We start from the raw sequence: 13,331 nt of genomic DNA, 5'->3' as shown, positions 1-13,331 counted from the left end.
GTCTATACATACAGGGTTGTGTATCTGCTCACACTGGTACATTGAAAGGCTTTTGGAGCAACACATTAGATTTAAACACATGGGGAGGGGGACCCTAGCTGGAATCGGGGTCCCCTAATTCCAACCCTACACATGGTCGGTACGGGGCCAATCCTGCTCCAACAGAACAAGTGCTGGAGAGGGACAAGTGAATTGAGAAGTGGAGCCGTTAACTCTCACAGCTTCACGTTTTTATCAACTGCCAACATTATGAATTTGTTTACAACACCAATATTGTTAATTACAATTAGAAAAGAACCCTGAAAAATGTTACTTTTTTTAACGTTTACTTATCTTTAATAAGGACATAGTAACAGATATACAACATTCTCTCTATTGCGTCATCACTTGCTATTATTATTATTAAGATACAAAGAAAGTCATTCAGACATCTCCATGGTAACGTTAGGTCATTGTGATGTCATAATAACAATAGCAGAGGTCCAACTGTCTCCACCTGGGGTGGGCGTGGCATAGTGATGTCATAATGACCTCAGCTACTATATATATAGCAGCAACACCAGTGCAGCCGCTATCAGTTGTTGGAGGATTAGCTACCGAGCAGAACTGTTGTGTCTGTTTTGTACTAATCAACCAACTGAATTCTACATCTTTGTAAGTATAAAGCTTGAAATTAAGGGAACTGGGGAATTCAGTTGGGGCTGTGAAATTGCAGCCACGATAAGGATATTGGGGGAGGTTGGTTGGGGGATTGTATTTAGAAATAGAGTTTGGTGGATGATGTCATAGTTAGTATTATGGGATGGAGCTTATCAGACAGATGGACTTGGGCTATAAATGGACAGGTTATAGGGTAGTTTGGAGGCTGGGCAGTGTCTTAATTCCCCCTTTAATTTAATTTCATACATAATTATATATTAGTAAAGTTTATTAACCCTGTGATTTAGCCATTTACCAATCAGAGGCAAGGTAACTATAGGTCACTGTGATGTCATAATGACTACACAGTGACCTAAAGCAAGGTAACTATAGGTCACTGTGATGTCATAATGACTACATAGTGACCTAAAGCAAGGTAACTTTAGGTCACTGTGATGTCATAATGACTAACATAAGAAAGCCTTTCATGATGTGGGCGGGGCATAGTGATGTCATAATGACCCCATCTGTTTATCTAGTATCACAGCTGAACTCATTTCATTTAGTTGCGGATTAGCTATTGGACAGAGCTCCTAGAGACTGCTCAATACTAATCTTCATATTATTTATTTATTCAACTATTCAACATCTTTAACGAGTAAGTAATAGAGAAACCTCTTTTCATTGGTTACTTATAGCTGTCCAAGTATAACACTTAATATAAGAAATCGATTTTTTCATAAATAAATATATATAGATAGATAGATGGATAAATAATGCAAATTTAGCTGGGAAACTATAGGCCTGCAAGTCTGACCTGTCTGTTATGGGGAAGGAGAGGTTTGCTGAGGGATTATATTTAGAATTGGGTTTTGGAGAATAATAAAAGTATATGAGTTAGTGTTTTGTGTTAGTGTAACTAATGGTCTAACCCCAAGGTGCATTAGTCTTGGGAATTAATTGTACAGGTTTAACAATGTTCTGCTTTCCTCCCCCAGATTCATCTAAATCAGAATCAATCACATCAATCAAATCAATCAGAATCAATCACATCGAAACCACAATCACACAATGAAGGTTGAACTCACATCCAATGATATAGAGAACCAAAAGAAAGTTCCAATGAGAAGAAGAAAGAACAGTATGTGCAAGGAATTCCTGAGATGCTTCGGCTCATTTGTTCTAGGCATGTTCTTGGCCATAGTATTTGCCTTCTTCACTCTGTTTGTGAAGAGCTACAGCCTGGACATCTGCATCATCGCCAGCGCCTTTATTGGAGTTTTCCTATCTCTCGGCATGGCGTTTTCTGAGCAGATTCGTGTAATTGTATTCTTAACACTGCCGCAGATTTTTGCAGGTAAGTTCCACGGGTTTGACTTTAGCTTAAGGCCATATAATTGGGTCTAGGGGGAGGGGTTGAGACATTTCTGGTCTGAACCAGCCTTGGAAACTCTATTTGGGTTCCCCATGAAGATAGGGGGAATGTTTGATTTATTTGTGGGGAGGAAAGGAGGTCTCACCATCAGCATAGAAACTTTAATGTAGGGGCAGTCAGGCTATGGAATAATGAGAATAAGAATAATGATTAATTCTCCCATCTCTCCCAGCTCAAGGCAAGAACCTGATTATTGCACTGGCCTTTTCGCTGACCATCCAAGGACCCGCCGGAAATATCCTGGAGAATTACAAGCGGGTGTCGGAAGCAACCTCGTGCGGGTTGCAGTTGGCCGTGAATCAGACCTTAGAAGTTGTTGAGGAGATGAAAGCGCCTGTGATGAGTAAGTAACGGAAGAGCGGTGGGTGTAGCAAGTAGGAATATCCCGATCTACCTTTTGGGTGCTTGAAGGTGACCCTACAGGTGCAGATCTGGTCAGAATCTGGGTGGGTTGTATGTGAAATAAAGTGCAATCACGTGAGTCTCACACTTGTTTATTTCTTTCCAGGGGCTTTGGACAAGATCAAGTCCATTGCTGGTAACTTTAAAAATGTCTCCAACCGGTCGCAAGGCTTCTTTACTGCCCTACAGGAGGGCGTGAGACGTATAGGTGAGTAGAGAAACCCTCGGGTTGTGTGCCCAGTCAGTGATACCTTGTTACTCCGTGGTACCTGGCGTGGCATCAATACTGATACTAAACTCGCCTTCTAATCCTCCCGTCCTTCCTAGGCCGAGACTTGAGAGCGGCGTGGTCATACCTGTACAACATGGGAACTATCTGCAATGAGGAGTTAGGGAACCCGAGCAAGAAATGTTACCAGCAATTCGATACGGCCAAGCAGACTTGTACCGATAATGCCGGCTTGTTTGGCTTCGTCTGCGGCATTATAGACACATTTCGGCCCCTGTGTGCACTGGCTGGAGGTAAGTTACAACTCACCCCAATCTGACATGTTCTGCTCTAGTTCTTTCTCCTGGATTAATGACAAATTCTAATGAATCCAACTTCGTCTTTCCCACAGTTCCGTGCATGGGCCCCGACTTTGTTCAGACTCACGTCAGTCGACTGATGGACAAAGGTGAGTGACGCAGATTTGGTGGGTGTGTTGGTTGCTATGGGTTACTAAACAGGCAAGTCTTTCTGGACACTGTGTGTGGGATTTAAGGATCCAGTCCTTGTTCTATAGCAAAATTCCAATCTCTGCACTTTCCTTACAGCTGCCGATTCCGTCCTTAACAAGTTCAAGGATCACTTTCTGTTTAATATCACTGTCATCCACGACTTTGATATCAACGCCAGCGCCACCGACGTGATCAACGTGGCAGAGCAGATTATGGACGAGGTGAACGCCATGTATAGGAGCCTTACCTGGAGATTATTGGACTGGCCCAGTATTTTGTGCTCTTCTTCTGCCTTTTACTCCTTCATTCGGTAGGTCCAATTCCTCTGTTCTACTGTTGGGTTCTGATGAGTTCTGACCCCATTTCCATAGTATCTGCCCAGTCCTGTAGGGGTATGGATATATATGTACAGGGGGCATTGTAGCTTTCATTCCTGCTCCCTTCCCACTCTCTCTCCCATAATGTTACTTAAGGAATTACCCATTCTAATCGGATTTCTCATTGATCTGCAGGGCGGCGCTATATCGCAGGAATTACCTGCTCAATGACAAGCACGACAATTTCTACATTTACTAAGAACTTTATGAAGCTGAATGAGCTGAGAGTGAAGACTGGTGCTCCTCTCTGTTACCCTGAACATGAAGGAGCAATCTCTCTACGTCTCAACCTGGTGAGTCCCAATTCTTTTCAAGTAACACCCCCCACTCATTCACTATAGTACAGACGCCCTCTATGCTTAGTGACCCCCACCACTGACTATACCCAGCTCTCAATAACAAAGGTACCTGCCACTTACTGGCTATAACTACCACTCACTTAACTACTCAATCACAAGTTTACTCACCCCATAGTGTTTTATAGTAACCACAAACCAATATTAGCCGCCTGTGTTACATTTAGGAAACCCACTTTGTCAGTCCCAGCCTCCATTTTCTCATGAGTCTCTCTCATTCCTACAGTTTCCCTGAAGATGACGTCAATTGAGAAGAATATGTTGACCGGTTTCTTGGGGATTGTGCCGTACATGATAGGCTCCATCTTCATCATCTTGATAGATTTCGGAGCCTACTTTTTGCTAGGGAAGGCACATGATACAGCTCAGTGGCAATATAACGGTGACAGGGTAAGAGGGTTTACTGGTCTGCTCTTTCACATTGGACAGGGAGGGGCTGCCTGTAATATAGAGTGAGAGGTAATAATTTTGGTGTTTTTTTTTCCTCCATTAGCTCCTCTAATCTTCAACGTCACCGTAACAGGCTCACAATTTCTTTCAGCGACTTCTTTAAACAATAATATCCTCATTTGAGGATATGGTAAGGGGACAAGTGCAGATTCTTCACATCCAAGTGTTTGGTTACCCCATCAAAGCCAGACTTCCGGGGCTACATAATTATCGGTAAGTAAAGTTTGCATTTGGGATGGGCAACTCTATTATATTATGTGTTACTGTCTCCATCTTGCCCTATTGTCTCCATTGTTACCTACTGTTTCTATCTTGTCCTACTGTCTCCATCTTGCCCTACTGTCTCCATCTTGTCCTACTGTCTCTATCTTTCCCTACTGTCTTAATCTCCTCCTAAGTCTCCATCCTGTCCTACTGTCTCCATCTAGTCCTATTGTCTCTATATTGCCCTACTGTCTCCATCTTTCCCTACTGTCTTCATCTCTTCCTATAAGTCTCCATCTTGTCCTACTGTCTCCATCTTGCCCTACTGCCTCCATCTTGCCCTACTGTCTCCATCTTTCCATTCTATCTCCATCTTGATCGATAGTCCTGAATTAAACCTGCTCTTTTTTCTCCTAGGACTTTTATATGGATTTGCCTTTTTGGCCACCGCGATTGGGGTGTATCTTACGAGATTGAGACGCTCCCTCTGTGCCTATTATTATCCATATCGTGAACTGGTAAGTTTATAGGAAGCAAAATTCCTCACACATTCACATAGTAGTTAAAGCTGATAAATGACATCTACAGTCCATCAATTTCACCCTAGTTGCTCATATTCTTATTTAACTTTATTACTCCAAATTGTATTGAGACTTCTCCCTGGCTCAGGCTATAGGAGTATTAATCCCAAAAGCCCTTTAATATCTCAATCATGTAAAAGACACGTGACATCCTTGAATAGGAAATACTTTCTAATGTTCACATTCACATAGGGACCAATAGTGTTCAAAGTATATTTGATATTTCATTTGCTTCTCTCCAGGAAAGGATCTGCTTCCTGTACAACACGATTATCTGCGAGCGCCCAGAGAGGACCCCTTATCATATGAAGTACAATTGTTACTGGTTCCCAGGATCCACAACCCAGCAGCTTCCTCTACAAACTGGCCAAACGGTATAGCAATCGATTCATACCCTGCCTGGATATACACATTTCATAGAGAAAGAGTGTGAGTGTGATAAACATTCTCCCCTTTTATTTTTACAGAAACTCTGTGTTTTACCGTCTGGTCAGACTGATGGGCAAAAGGGAAGAGTTCTGCATGGAATGTGCCAAAGTCAGAACCGACAGTAACAGCCTGGAATTTCTAGCCTGTATTACCAGGGACTGCAGAGGTAAGTACCCCATCACTTTCAGTTGAGCCCAGTTCCTAGTACAGTACATGGCCACTTCTTAAGCCCAAAATGTTCTCAATTTTTATCAGAATCTCAATTGGGGGTGCAATAATCACAGCCATGTTTTTAGGGGCAACCCACTAAATGTATGAGTTCTGCATGTTGGACTCTGGTGTTTCATGTAATATCTAGTGCCATAAATGTCTGGCTGGCCTATTGATTGTCATACTGAGCCACGTCTCTCCCTAGGGCTGTTACTGCGGAGACTGCTGCATCAAACTAGAGAACGCCTGCAAGTTCTGCCTCACTCCCCTCACCTACTCGGATTCAACAGATGAGGAGATGTAAGTTTTGCCTGAAATACTCCCCTTTCCCACCTGGTTTCCCCATCTTGTGCCGGTGTCTTGTAGGTCCCATCCCCAATGATCCCATTCCCCCCCTACTTATACACTAGTCTTATGTATTATAAGCGGTTTGTAGAAAATAAAAATCATTTGGTGGAGATTAAAGACCAGTTACTGCCATCTTGTCCTACTGGCACCATCTTGCCCTTCTACTAGGCCTCGTTCTTCCTTCCTACAACATTTAACCCTTATTCTAATCCTCAGAGACTCCAGTGATGAGGAGCAGGTCGAGCTGTGGCTGGAGGAAAGAGGCAGGAGTAAGAGGTTCACCGAAATCGCAAAACACTGAGGAAGATGAGGACTCGGACTCCTCCATGGAATTAAGGTAAGAGCTTGTAGAACCTCAGAAAGGGTGAAAGCCATAAATAAGAGAAAGGAAGCCCCATTAGATATTGCAGAACTCTTCTTATTTTGCAAGTGTGGCCGCTCATTGGTTGTAAATAGGTTAAAGGGGAAATTAGCATGAACTTTTAGTATTTTGCAGTCAGGGTATGTTTGGGGAGGGCTCTCAGCTGACATTTAACCCTTTGTACTTGCAGTGATGCCGACTATGAGTACCAGGAGCAATCCCCATCAAAGTGACAGCTCAGACGAGGAGACTCTAGATGAGGCATTTTTCCAAGTTGACGAAGATGAAGAAAAAAGGCATCCCAAGGAAACTGTATCAGAGGCGCTGCTATAGCAAGACTAGGGGACAATAAAGGAAGGGACTGATCCCAATAGGCAGAACTCATTCTCCTTGGATTTTAGAAAAATGCCCAACTGCAGAGAAGAAACGCAATGTTTTGTACAGAAATGAGTCCTCGTCGGCTGGGACACACCAGATTCACAGCCCCCAAAGTGGGTGGGTCTTACCCAAAGTGGGTGAGATATTGGGTGGATTGGGGGCTGTGTCTGTGGCTTGTGACTGTCCCTGAAAATCTAATCTAAAAATCTAAATAAAATATCTTTTATATTTTTTCACAAAGCAACTTGAGTGCAACAGCTTTCTGTTTTACAAATCTAAATATGTATCATTTTATAGATTTTAATTTATATTCATATATGTATTTTATTTGTATAGTTTTACATATATCCTTGATAAAGGCCCCAATGTGGGCTGAAATGTTGGATACACGAGTGATGCTTAATAAAATTTCTTCAGGTCCCCAGGCAGCACACCAAAGAGATAGGCCCTCCTACTAGGGACAGGAAACAACATAAAAACACCCTCCCCCGATACTCCCCTGTGTTTGTTTCCTGTCCTCTAGGGATCAGGTAAGTGCGTTAGGGTCCAGCAGGATTCCTATTGTTTATATTTTTTTAGGGTTATATGGATTAGTTACCGTTTACCCACAGCTGCGGGTACACGGTGTAAATTCCCACTTTTGGGTTAAGGTCAGAGGCTCCAGCTGGGGCTGTGGACTGGGGGTTTACTGCCTATTTACCTCATGGCGCTTCCCTGCTCTTGAAGGCGTCAGCAGGCGCTGTATCTGTGCGGCTGTTTTCTGTTATTATAGCCGCTTCTGTGTCTTGCGCTAGTGAATCCTTCACTTCCTGGAGGTGGATCACGTGACAATCCGGCGGCGCTCTATCTATGCGGCGCTGAATAGCCGCGTCTATCTGCTGCTCTGCGCTATTAGCATTTGCGGGTCACGTGTTGACCCGGCGGGGGTTTTAAAAGCCAATTTTCCTTTGCCTCTCTGTGGCCTCCCTACTCTGCGGCCGTTGCGTGCTTTGATTTCTGTTCTGGTTCAGGCATTATTTTGATGTGATTGTAGGCAATTTCTTCTTTTTCTTTCTCCTTTTCTTTTAGCCATGTCTTCTCGTTCGGAAACTAGAGATCAGGAAGGGGAAAGGTCTAAGAGATGTGCATTGTGCAAGGCCCGGCTTCCTCTGGATTTTCCGAAAAGGATTTATCCAGATTGCTTTAAAGAAAATTTTCATCAGGAAGTTCCTGAATCTATGTCGCAGTTCATGACCTGGTTTAAGTCTAATATGCAGCAAACCTTTGATATGTTTAAAGCTGCGGCACAGCCTCAACCCCAGGCAAGTACTTCTGATGCTCCCCAGTTGGAGGCGCCGGATATACATGAAGTTTTGGTGGATTCTTCGGATGAAGAGGAAATTAAGGATGACGCTTATGTATTTTCAGTAGAAAATATTGATCATCTGGTTAAGGCTGTCAGATCTTCTATGGATCTTAAGGATGAGGATAAACCTCGCTCAAAGCAAGATTTGATGTTTTTTGGGTCGTAGAAAGTCCCCTAGGGTTTTTCCTGTGCATGAAGTTATTTCAAGTATCATTTCCAAGGAATGGTTGAGACCAGAAAAGAAATTATCACTGCCTAAGAAGCTTAAGGCGTTATTTCCCTTTGACGATAAAGTGGCCGCCGCATGGGATGTTTCTCCTAAGGTCGATGTAGAAGTAGCCAGACTGGCAAAAAAGACAACCATTCCGGTTGAGGATGGAGCTAGCTTCAGAGATCCTATGGATCGAAAGGTGGATGCTGCCTTCAAGAAACTCTTTGAATCTTCTGCAGCAGGATTTAGGCCAGGTGTTGCTACAGCTTGTGTCATTCGGTCCATTAGGCTGTGGCTGACTCAGCTAGATCAAGACATAGAAGATGGAGTCTCTCGTGAAGATTTGAGGTCTTCCATGGAAATAATTAAACTAGCGGCCGATTATTTGTGTGATGCATCAGTTGAGAGCATTAGAATGGCAGCTAGGTCTTCTGCTCTGGCAGTAGCTGGTAGACGTGCGGTGTGGCTGAAACATTGGGCAGCGGATTTGGCGTCGAAGAATAGGCTATGTGCCATGCCGTTTGAAGGTCCTTTTTTGTTCGGAAAGGAATTAGAAGCACTAGTTTCTAAGCTGGGAGAAACAAAAAGTATTTGCCTCAAGACAGACGTTTTTTTCCCCAAAAGAATTTTTTTCGTCCATCAGGTCAGTATAAGGATTCAAGAGAAAGGAGGAAGACGTTTTTTCGTTCCGTACGTGGCAGACCGGGTAAGCCCCAGAAAGGAGGAGTTAAGTCAGAAGGCTCCCCAAAACAGATCAGTTTTGACGCCAGATTATCCAGACCGGTGGGGGGAAGACTACGTTATTTTTTTCACGAATGGACAAGGATTACCAGCGATCCTTGGGGTCCTAAGCATCATCAAGGAAGGGTACAGGCTCGAGCTGGCCTCTTACCCAAAACCTCGTTTTCTTTGCACAAGAGTTCCCAGAGAGTTTGTGAAGAGAACATTTCTTCTCAAGGGAGTTCGAGATTTTGTGCAGTCCCGCGTTTTGGTTCCTGTTCCTCGAGGAGAGGAGGGAAGAGGAATCTATTCTTCAGTTTTTTTGGTCCCCAAACGGTCAGGCGAATTCCGGATGATCATCAATTTAGTTTATCTCAATACCTTCATGAAAAAGATCCATTTTCAGGATGGAGGGGGTCAGATCAGCAGTCTCAATTTTGCAAGAAGGAGATTACATGGCAACGATCGACCTTCAGGACGCTTACCTCCATATCCAATTTTGGTGGAGCATCAACAGTTTCTGAGGATTGCTATCAAGGATCAGCACAGGACGAGTCATTATCAGTTTGCGGCCCTACCATTCGGTCTGTCCTCGGTCTCCTCGAATTTTCACCAAAGTTTTGGTGGTGGTGGTGGCCTTTCTAAGAACCCAGGGGATTCCCGATTGTTCCTTATTTGGACGACTGGCTAGTAAAAGCGTCTTCCAGCGGTCTTCTTCTCAGTCATCTCCAGAAGACGATTTGCTGTCTAGAGACTTTAGGTTGGAAGATCAATTATCAGAAATCCAGTCTCAAGCCGTCTCGGAGGAAACAGTTTTTAGGGGTCCTGCTAGACTCAGATCAGAGCCGTACCTTCCTTCCTCAGCTGAGGAAGACCAGCCTGTGCAGGTCCCTGTTGGGTCTCTCTCAGCAGAGAGAAGTCACAGTCAGGCAGGCTATGTCAGCCCTGGGAACGATGACAGCAACTATAGAGGCGGTGCCTTGGGCCCGACTGCACATGAGGCTGCTTCAGAGAGCAATATTGAGAGTTTGGGATGGCACAGAGAGTTCTCTGGACAATCTCATGATATTACCCCCTCATGTGAGGCACTCACTCGGTTGGTGGAAAGACCCGAATTTGTCCAAGGGTGTACCATGGGTCATAGAGGAGTGGCTTATTCTTACCACCGATGCCAGCAGGCAAGGGTGGGGAGCGACTCTGGAGCAGAATGTCTGGCAAGGCATGTGGTCTCCTCAGGAAGCATCTCTCTCTTCCAACCACCGGGAGCTCCTGGCTGTTTGGAGAGCTCTCGAAGCGTCGGCACACTTAACCAGAGGCTGGTCAGTAAAGATCAGAACAGACAACACTACTGTAGTGTCTCATCTGAACAGACAAGGAGGTACTCACAGTCAGAGCTTGCTGGAATTGGCTCTCAAGATTCTTTTTTGGGCAGAGAGATGCATCTCCAGACGCTGCAAGCAGTATACCGTATATACTCGTGTATAAGCCGACCCGTGTATAAGCCGAGGTACCTAATTTACCTAAGAAAACTGGAAAAATGTATTGACTCGTGTATAAGCCTAGGGGCCCCATGTCAGATTTCAAAATGTGAATATCGAGACATAAAAGTCAGCTCATTTTTACATTTAAAAGAAATGATTTAACAGATAAAATCATATTGAGAAGTTTGTAGACAATTTTGAGAAAAAGGAGTAACAAAAACTATGGAACAGAAAACTATGGAATCAGAGGCTGCACACTACCTCCCCACCACCCGCACGGGGCCCCAGCCACAAATTCCCCTCTGTCCCCCCTTCTCCCCCAGTGCTTACCTTCTTCATGTGTATTACAGCTGCTATTGAGTGGGGGAGGTCAGGAAGGAGTGAAGGCAAGAAGCAGCTCTGCCAGCCGCAGGAGTGGATCTGGGCTGACGAGGCCCTGGGGGCCCACCTAATGTTCCCTCTTATTCCTTCTCGGCTATACGCTCCTTCCGCGGCCCCAGCAGGACTGTCTGTGACTGACTGTCACAGACAGTCCTGCTGGGGCCGCGGAAGGAGCGTATCTACGGTATGACCCGCGTATAAGCCGAGGTTGAGTTTTTCAGCACATTTTGGGTGCTGAAAAACTCGGCTTATACGCGAGTATATACGGTACATAAGAGGCTCAGACAACATCAGGGCAGATTTTCTGAGCCGCAGGCTGGTGTTGCCAGGGGAATGGTCTCTAAGTCAGTCAATATTTCAAATGTTGAGTCAACGGTGGGGCCGTCCAACCACAGATCTCATGGCTACAAGAGAAAATGCCAAGTTGGAGAGATTTTATTCCCAGTTTCCACAAGACAGGCCAGCAGCGGTGGATGCTATGCTTCAATGTTGGAGAGGCAGTCTGGGGTACATATTTCCTCCTCTTCCGATGATCACCAGGGTTCTGAAGAAGATCAAGCTGGACAGAGCCAGAGTCATTCTGGTAGTTCCATATTGGCCCAGGAGGGCTTGGTTTTCTCTTCTGCTGGAATTAGCGGAGGAAGATCCTGTTTTGTTGGGCTCCAGCAGAACTCTGATTCATCAGGGACCGGTGAACCATCCGAATCCCAGCAGACTAGCCCTGTCAGCGTGGATCCTGAATGGCAGTCGCTAACACAGCAGGGGCTATCATCCGAGGTCATTGCTGTTATGGTTCACAGTAGAAAGGCTGGAACTAATAAGATCTACTCTAGAATTTGGAAAAGATTCTCTTTTTGGTGTGCAGATCGTTCTATTGATCCTTACAAGGCTTCTGTTCCTCAGATACTTCAGTTCCTGCTAGAAGGGTTTCATATGGGGCTGAAACCTGCTACCCTTAGAGTTCAAGTGGCAGCTTTAGGGGCAATAAGAAGCATTTCGCTAGGTGAGAATCTCCTTGTCAAACAGTTCATCAAGGCAACAAGTAGGTTGAAACCTACTATTAGGGATGTTTGTCCACCATGGGATCTCAATCTTCTCCTATCAGTTTTGTCCGATGATCCATTTGAGCCAATTTCTTCGATTCATATTAAGCTTCTGACACTGAAGACTATGATTTTGGTGGCTCTCACTTCAGCTAGGAGAGTGGGGGAATTGCAGAGTCTTTCTGTTGAAGATCCTTATCTACAGATATTTCCTGACAAGGTGGTGATGAGACTTCCTCCCTCCTTTGTTCCTAAAGTGGTTTCTGTTTTTCATTCCTCTCAGGAGATTGTGTTACCGTCTTTTTACCCTCATCCGGTGGGGGATAAAGAGTGTAAGCTTCACAAGTTGGATGTCAGAAGATGCTTGATTTATTACCTTTCTAGATCGGCACAATTCAGGAAATCGAATAATCTCTTCCTCAATTTCTCAGGCCCGTCTAAGGGGTTGGCTGCTTCGAAACCTACGATTTCAAGGTGGTTAAAGCAAGTTATTGTTTTGGCGTATGAGTCCAGAAATCTGTCCCCACCAGCAAGAATCAAACCACATTCGACCAGAGCAGTGGCTACGACCTGGGCTCAGAGAACGGAAGCATCGGCAGAACAGATTTGTAAGGCTGCAACGTGGACTTCGATGCATACGTTTTCCAAGCACTACAAGCTGGACGTATTCTCTTCAAGGGAGGCTGCTTTTGGTCAGAAAGTACTACAGGCAGTTTGTGTTCCCTCCCATTGATCTTTTCAAAATCTCTTTGGTGTGCTGCCTGGGGACCTGAAGAAAGATAAGAATTTCTTACCTGTAAATTGTCTTTTCTTCAGGTCCCCTCAGGCAGCACCATTTAACCCTCCTCTTAATTAAATTCTGTCAAAGCAACCTCTGTGTGTGTGGATCTTGTTAACTAACACAGGGGAGTATCGGGGGAGGGTGTTTTTATGTTGTTTCCTGTCCCTAGTAGGAGGGCCTATCTCTTTGGTGTGCTGCCTGAGGGGACCTGAAGAAAAGACAATTTACAGGTAAGAAATTCTTATCTTTGTGCGGGTCCATTCTGAAGGCTTTATATATATATATATATATATATATATATATATATATATATATATATATATATAGACATATAACTAGATAGGTGCACTCAGATAGCCATGTTGATGCCTAGGTGCTGGAAAAAAATTCATTATATATAAAGCAAAAAAACTTCCGCACACATAGGTCTTGATAAGTGAAAAAAAGCTGGTAGATTTATTTCAACGTTTCGGCTTACA

The 13,331-nt window shown here is 44.3% G+C and overlaps 1 pseudogene; it reads left to right on the top strand.

Moving 5' to 3' along the window:
- The first annotated feature begins 926 nt into the window (after positions 1 to 926).
- LOC121401359 lies at positions 927 to 6,734 on the top strand (annotated as a pseudogene).
- The last annotated feature ends 6,597 nt before the right edge of the window (positions 6,735 to 13,331 follow it).

Source organism: Xenopus laevis, chromosome 3L (genome assembly GCF_017654675.1).
Source record: "Xenopus laevis strain J_2021 chromosome 3L, Xenopus_laevis_v10.1, whole genome shotgun sequence".
Taxonomy (NCBI): Eukaryota; Metazoa; Chordata; class Amphibia; order Anura; family Pipidae; genus Xenopus; species Xenopus laevis.
The sequence above is the reverse complement of the archived record's forward strand: the minus strand, read 5'-3'. Positions and strand labels throughout refer to the sequence as shown.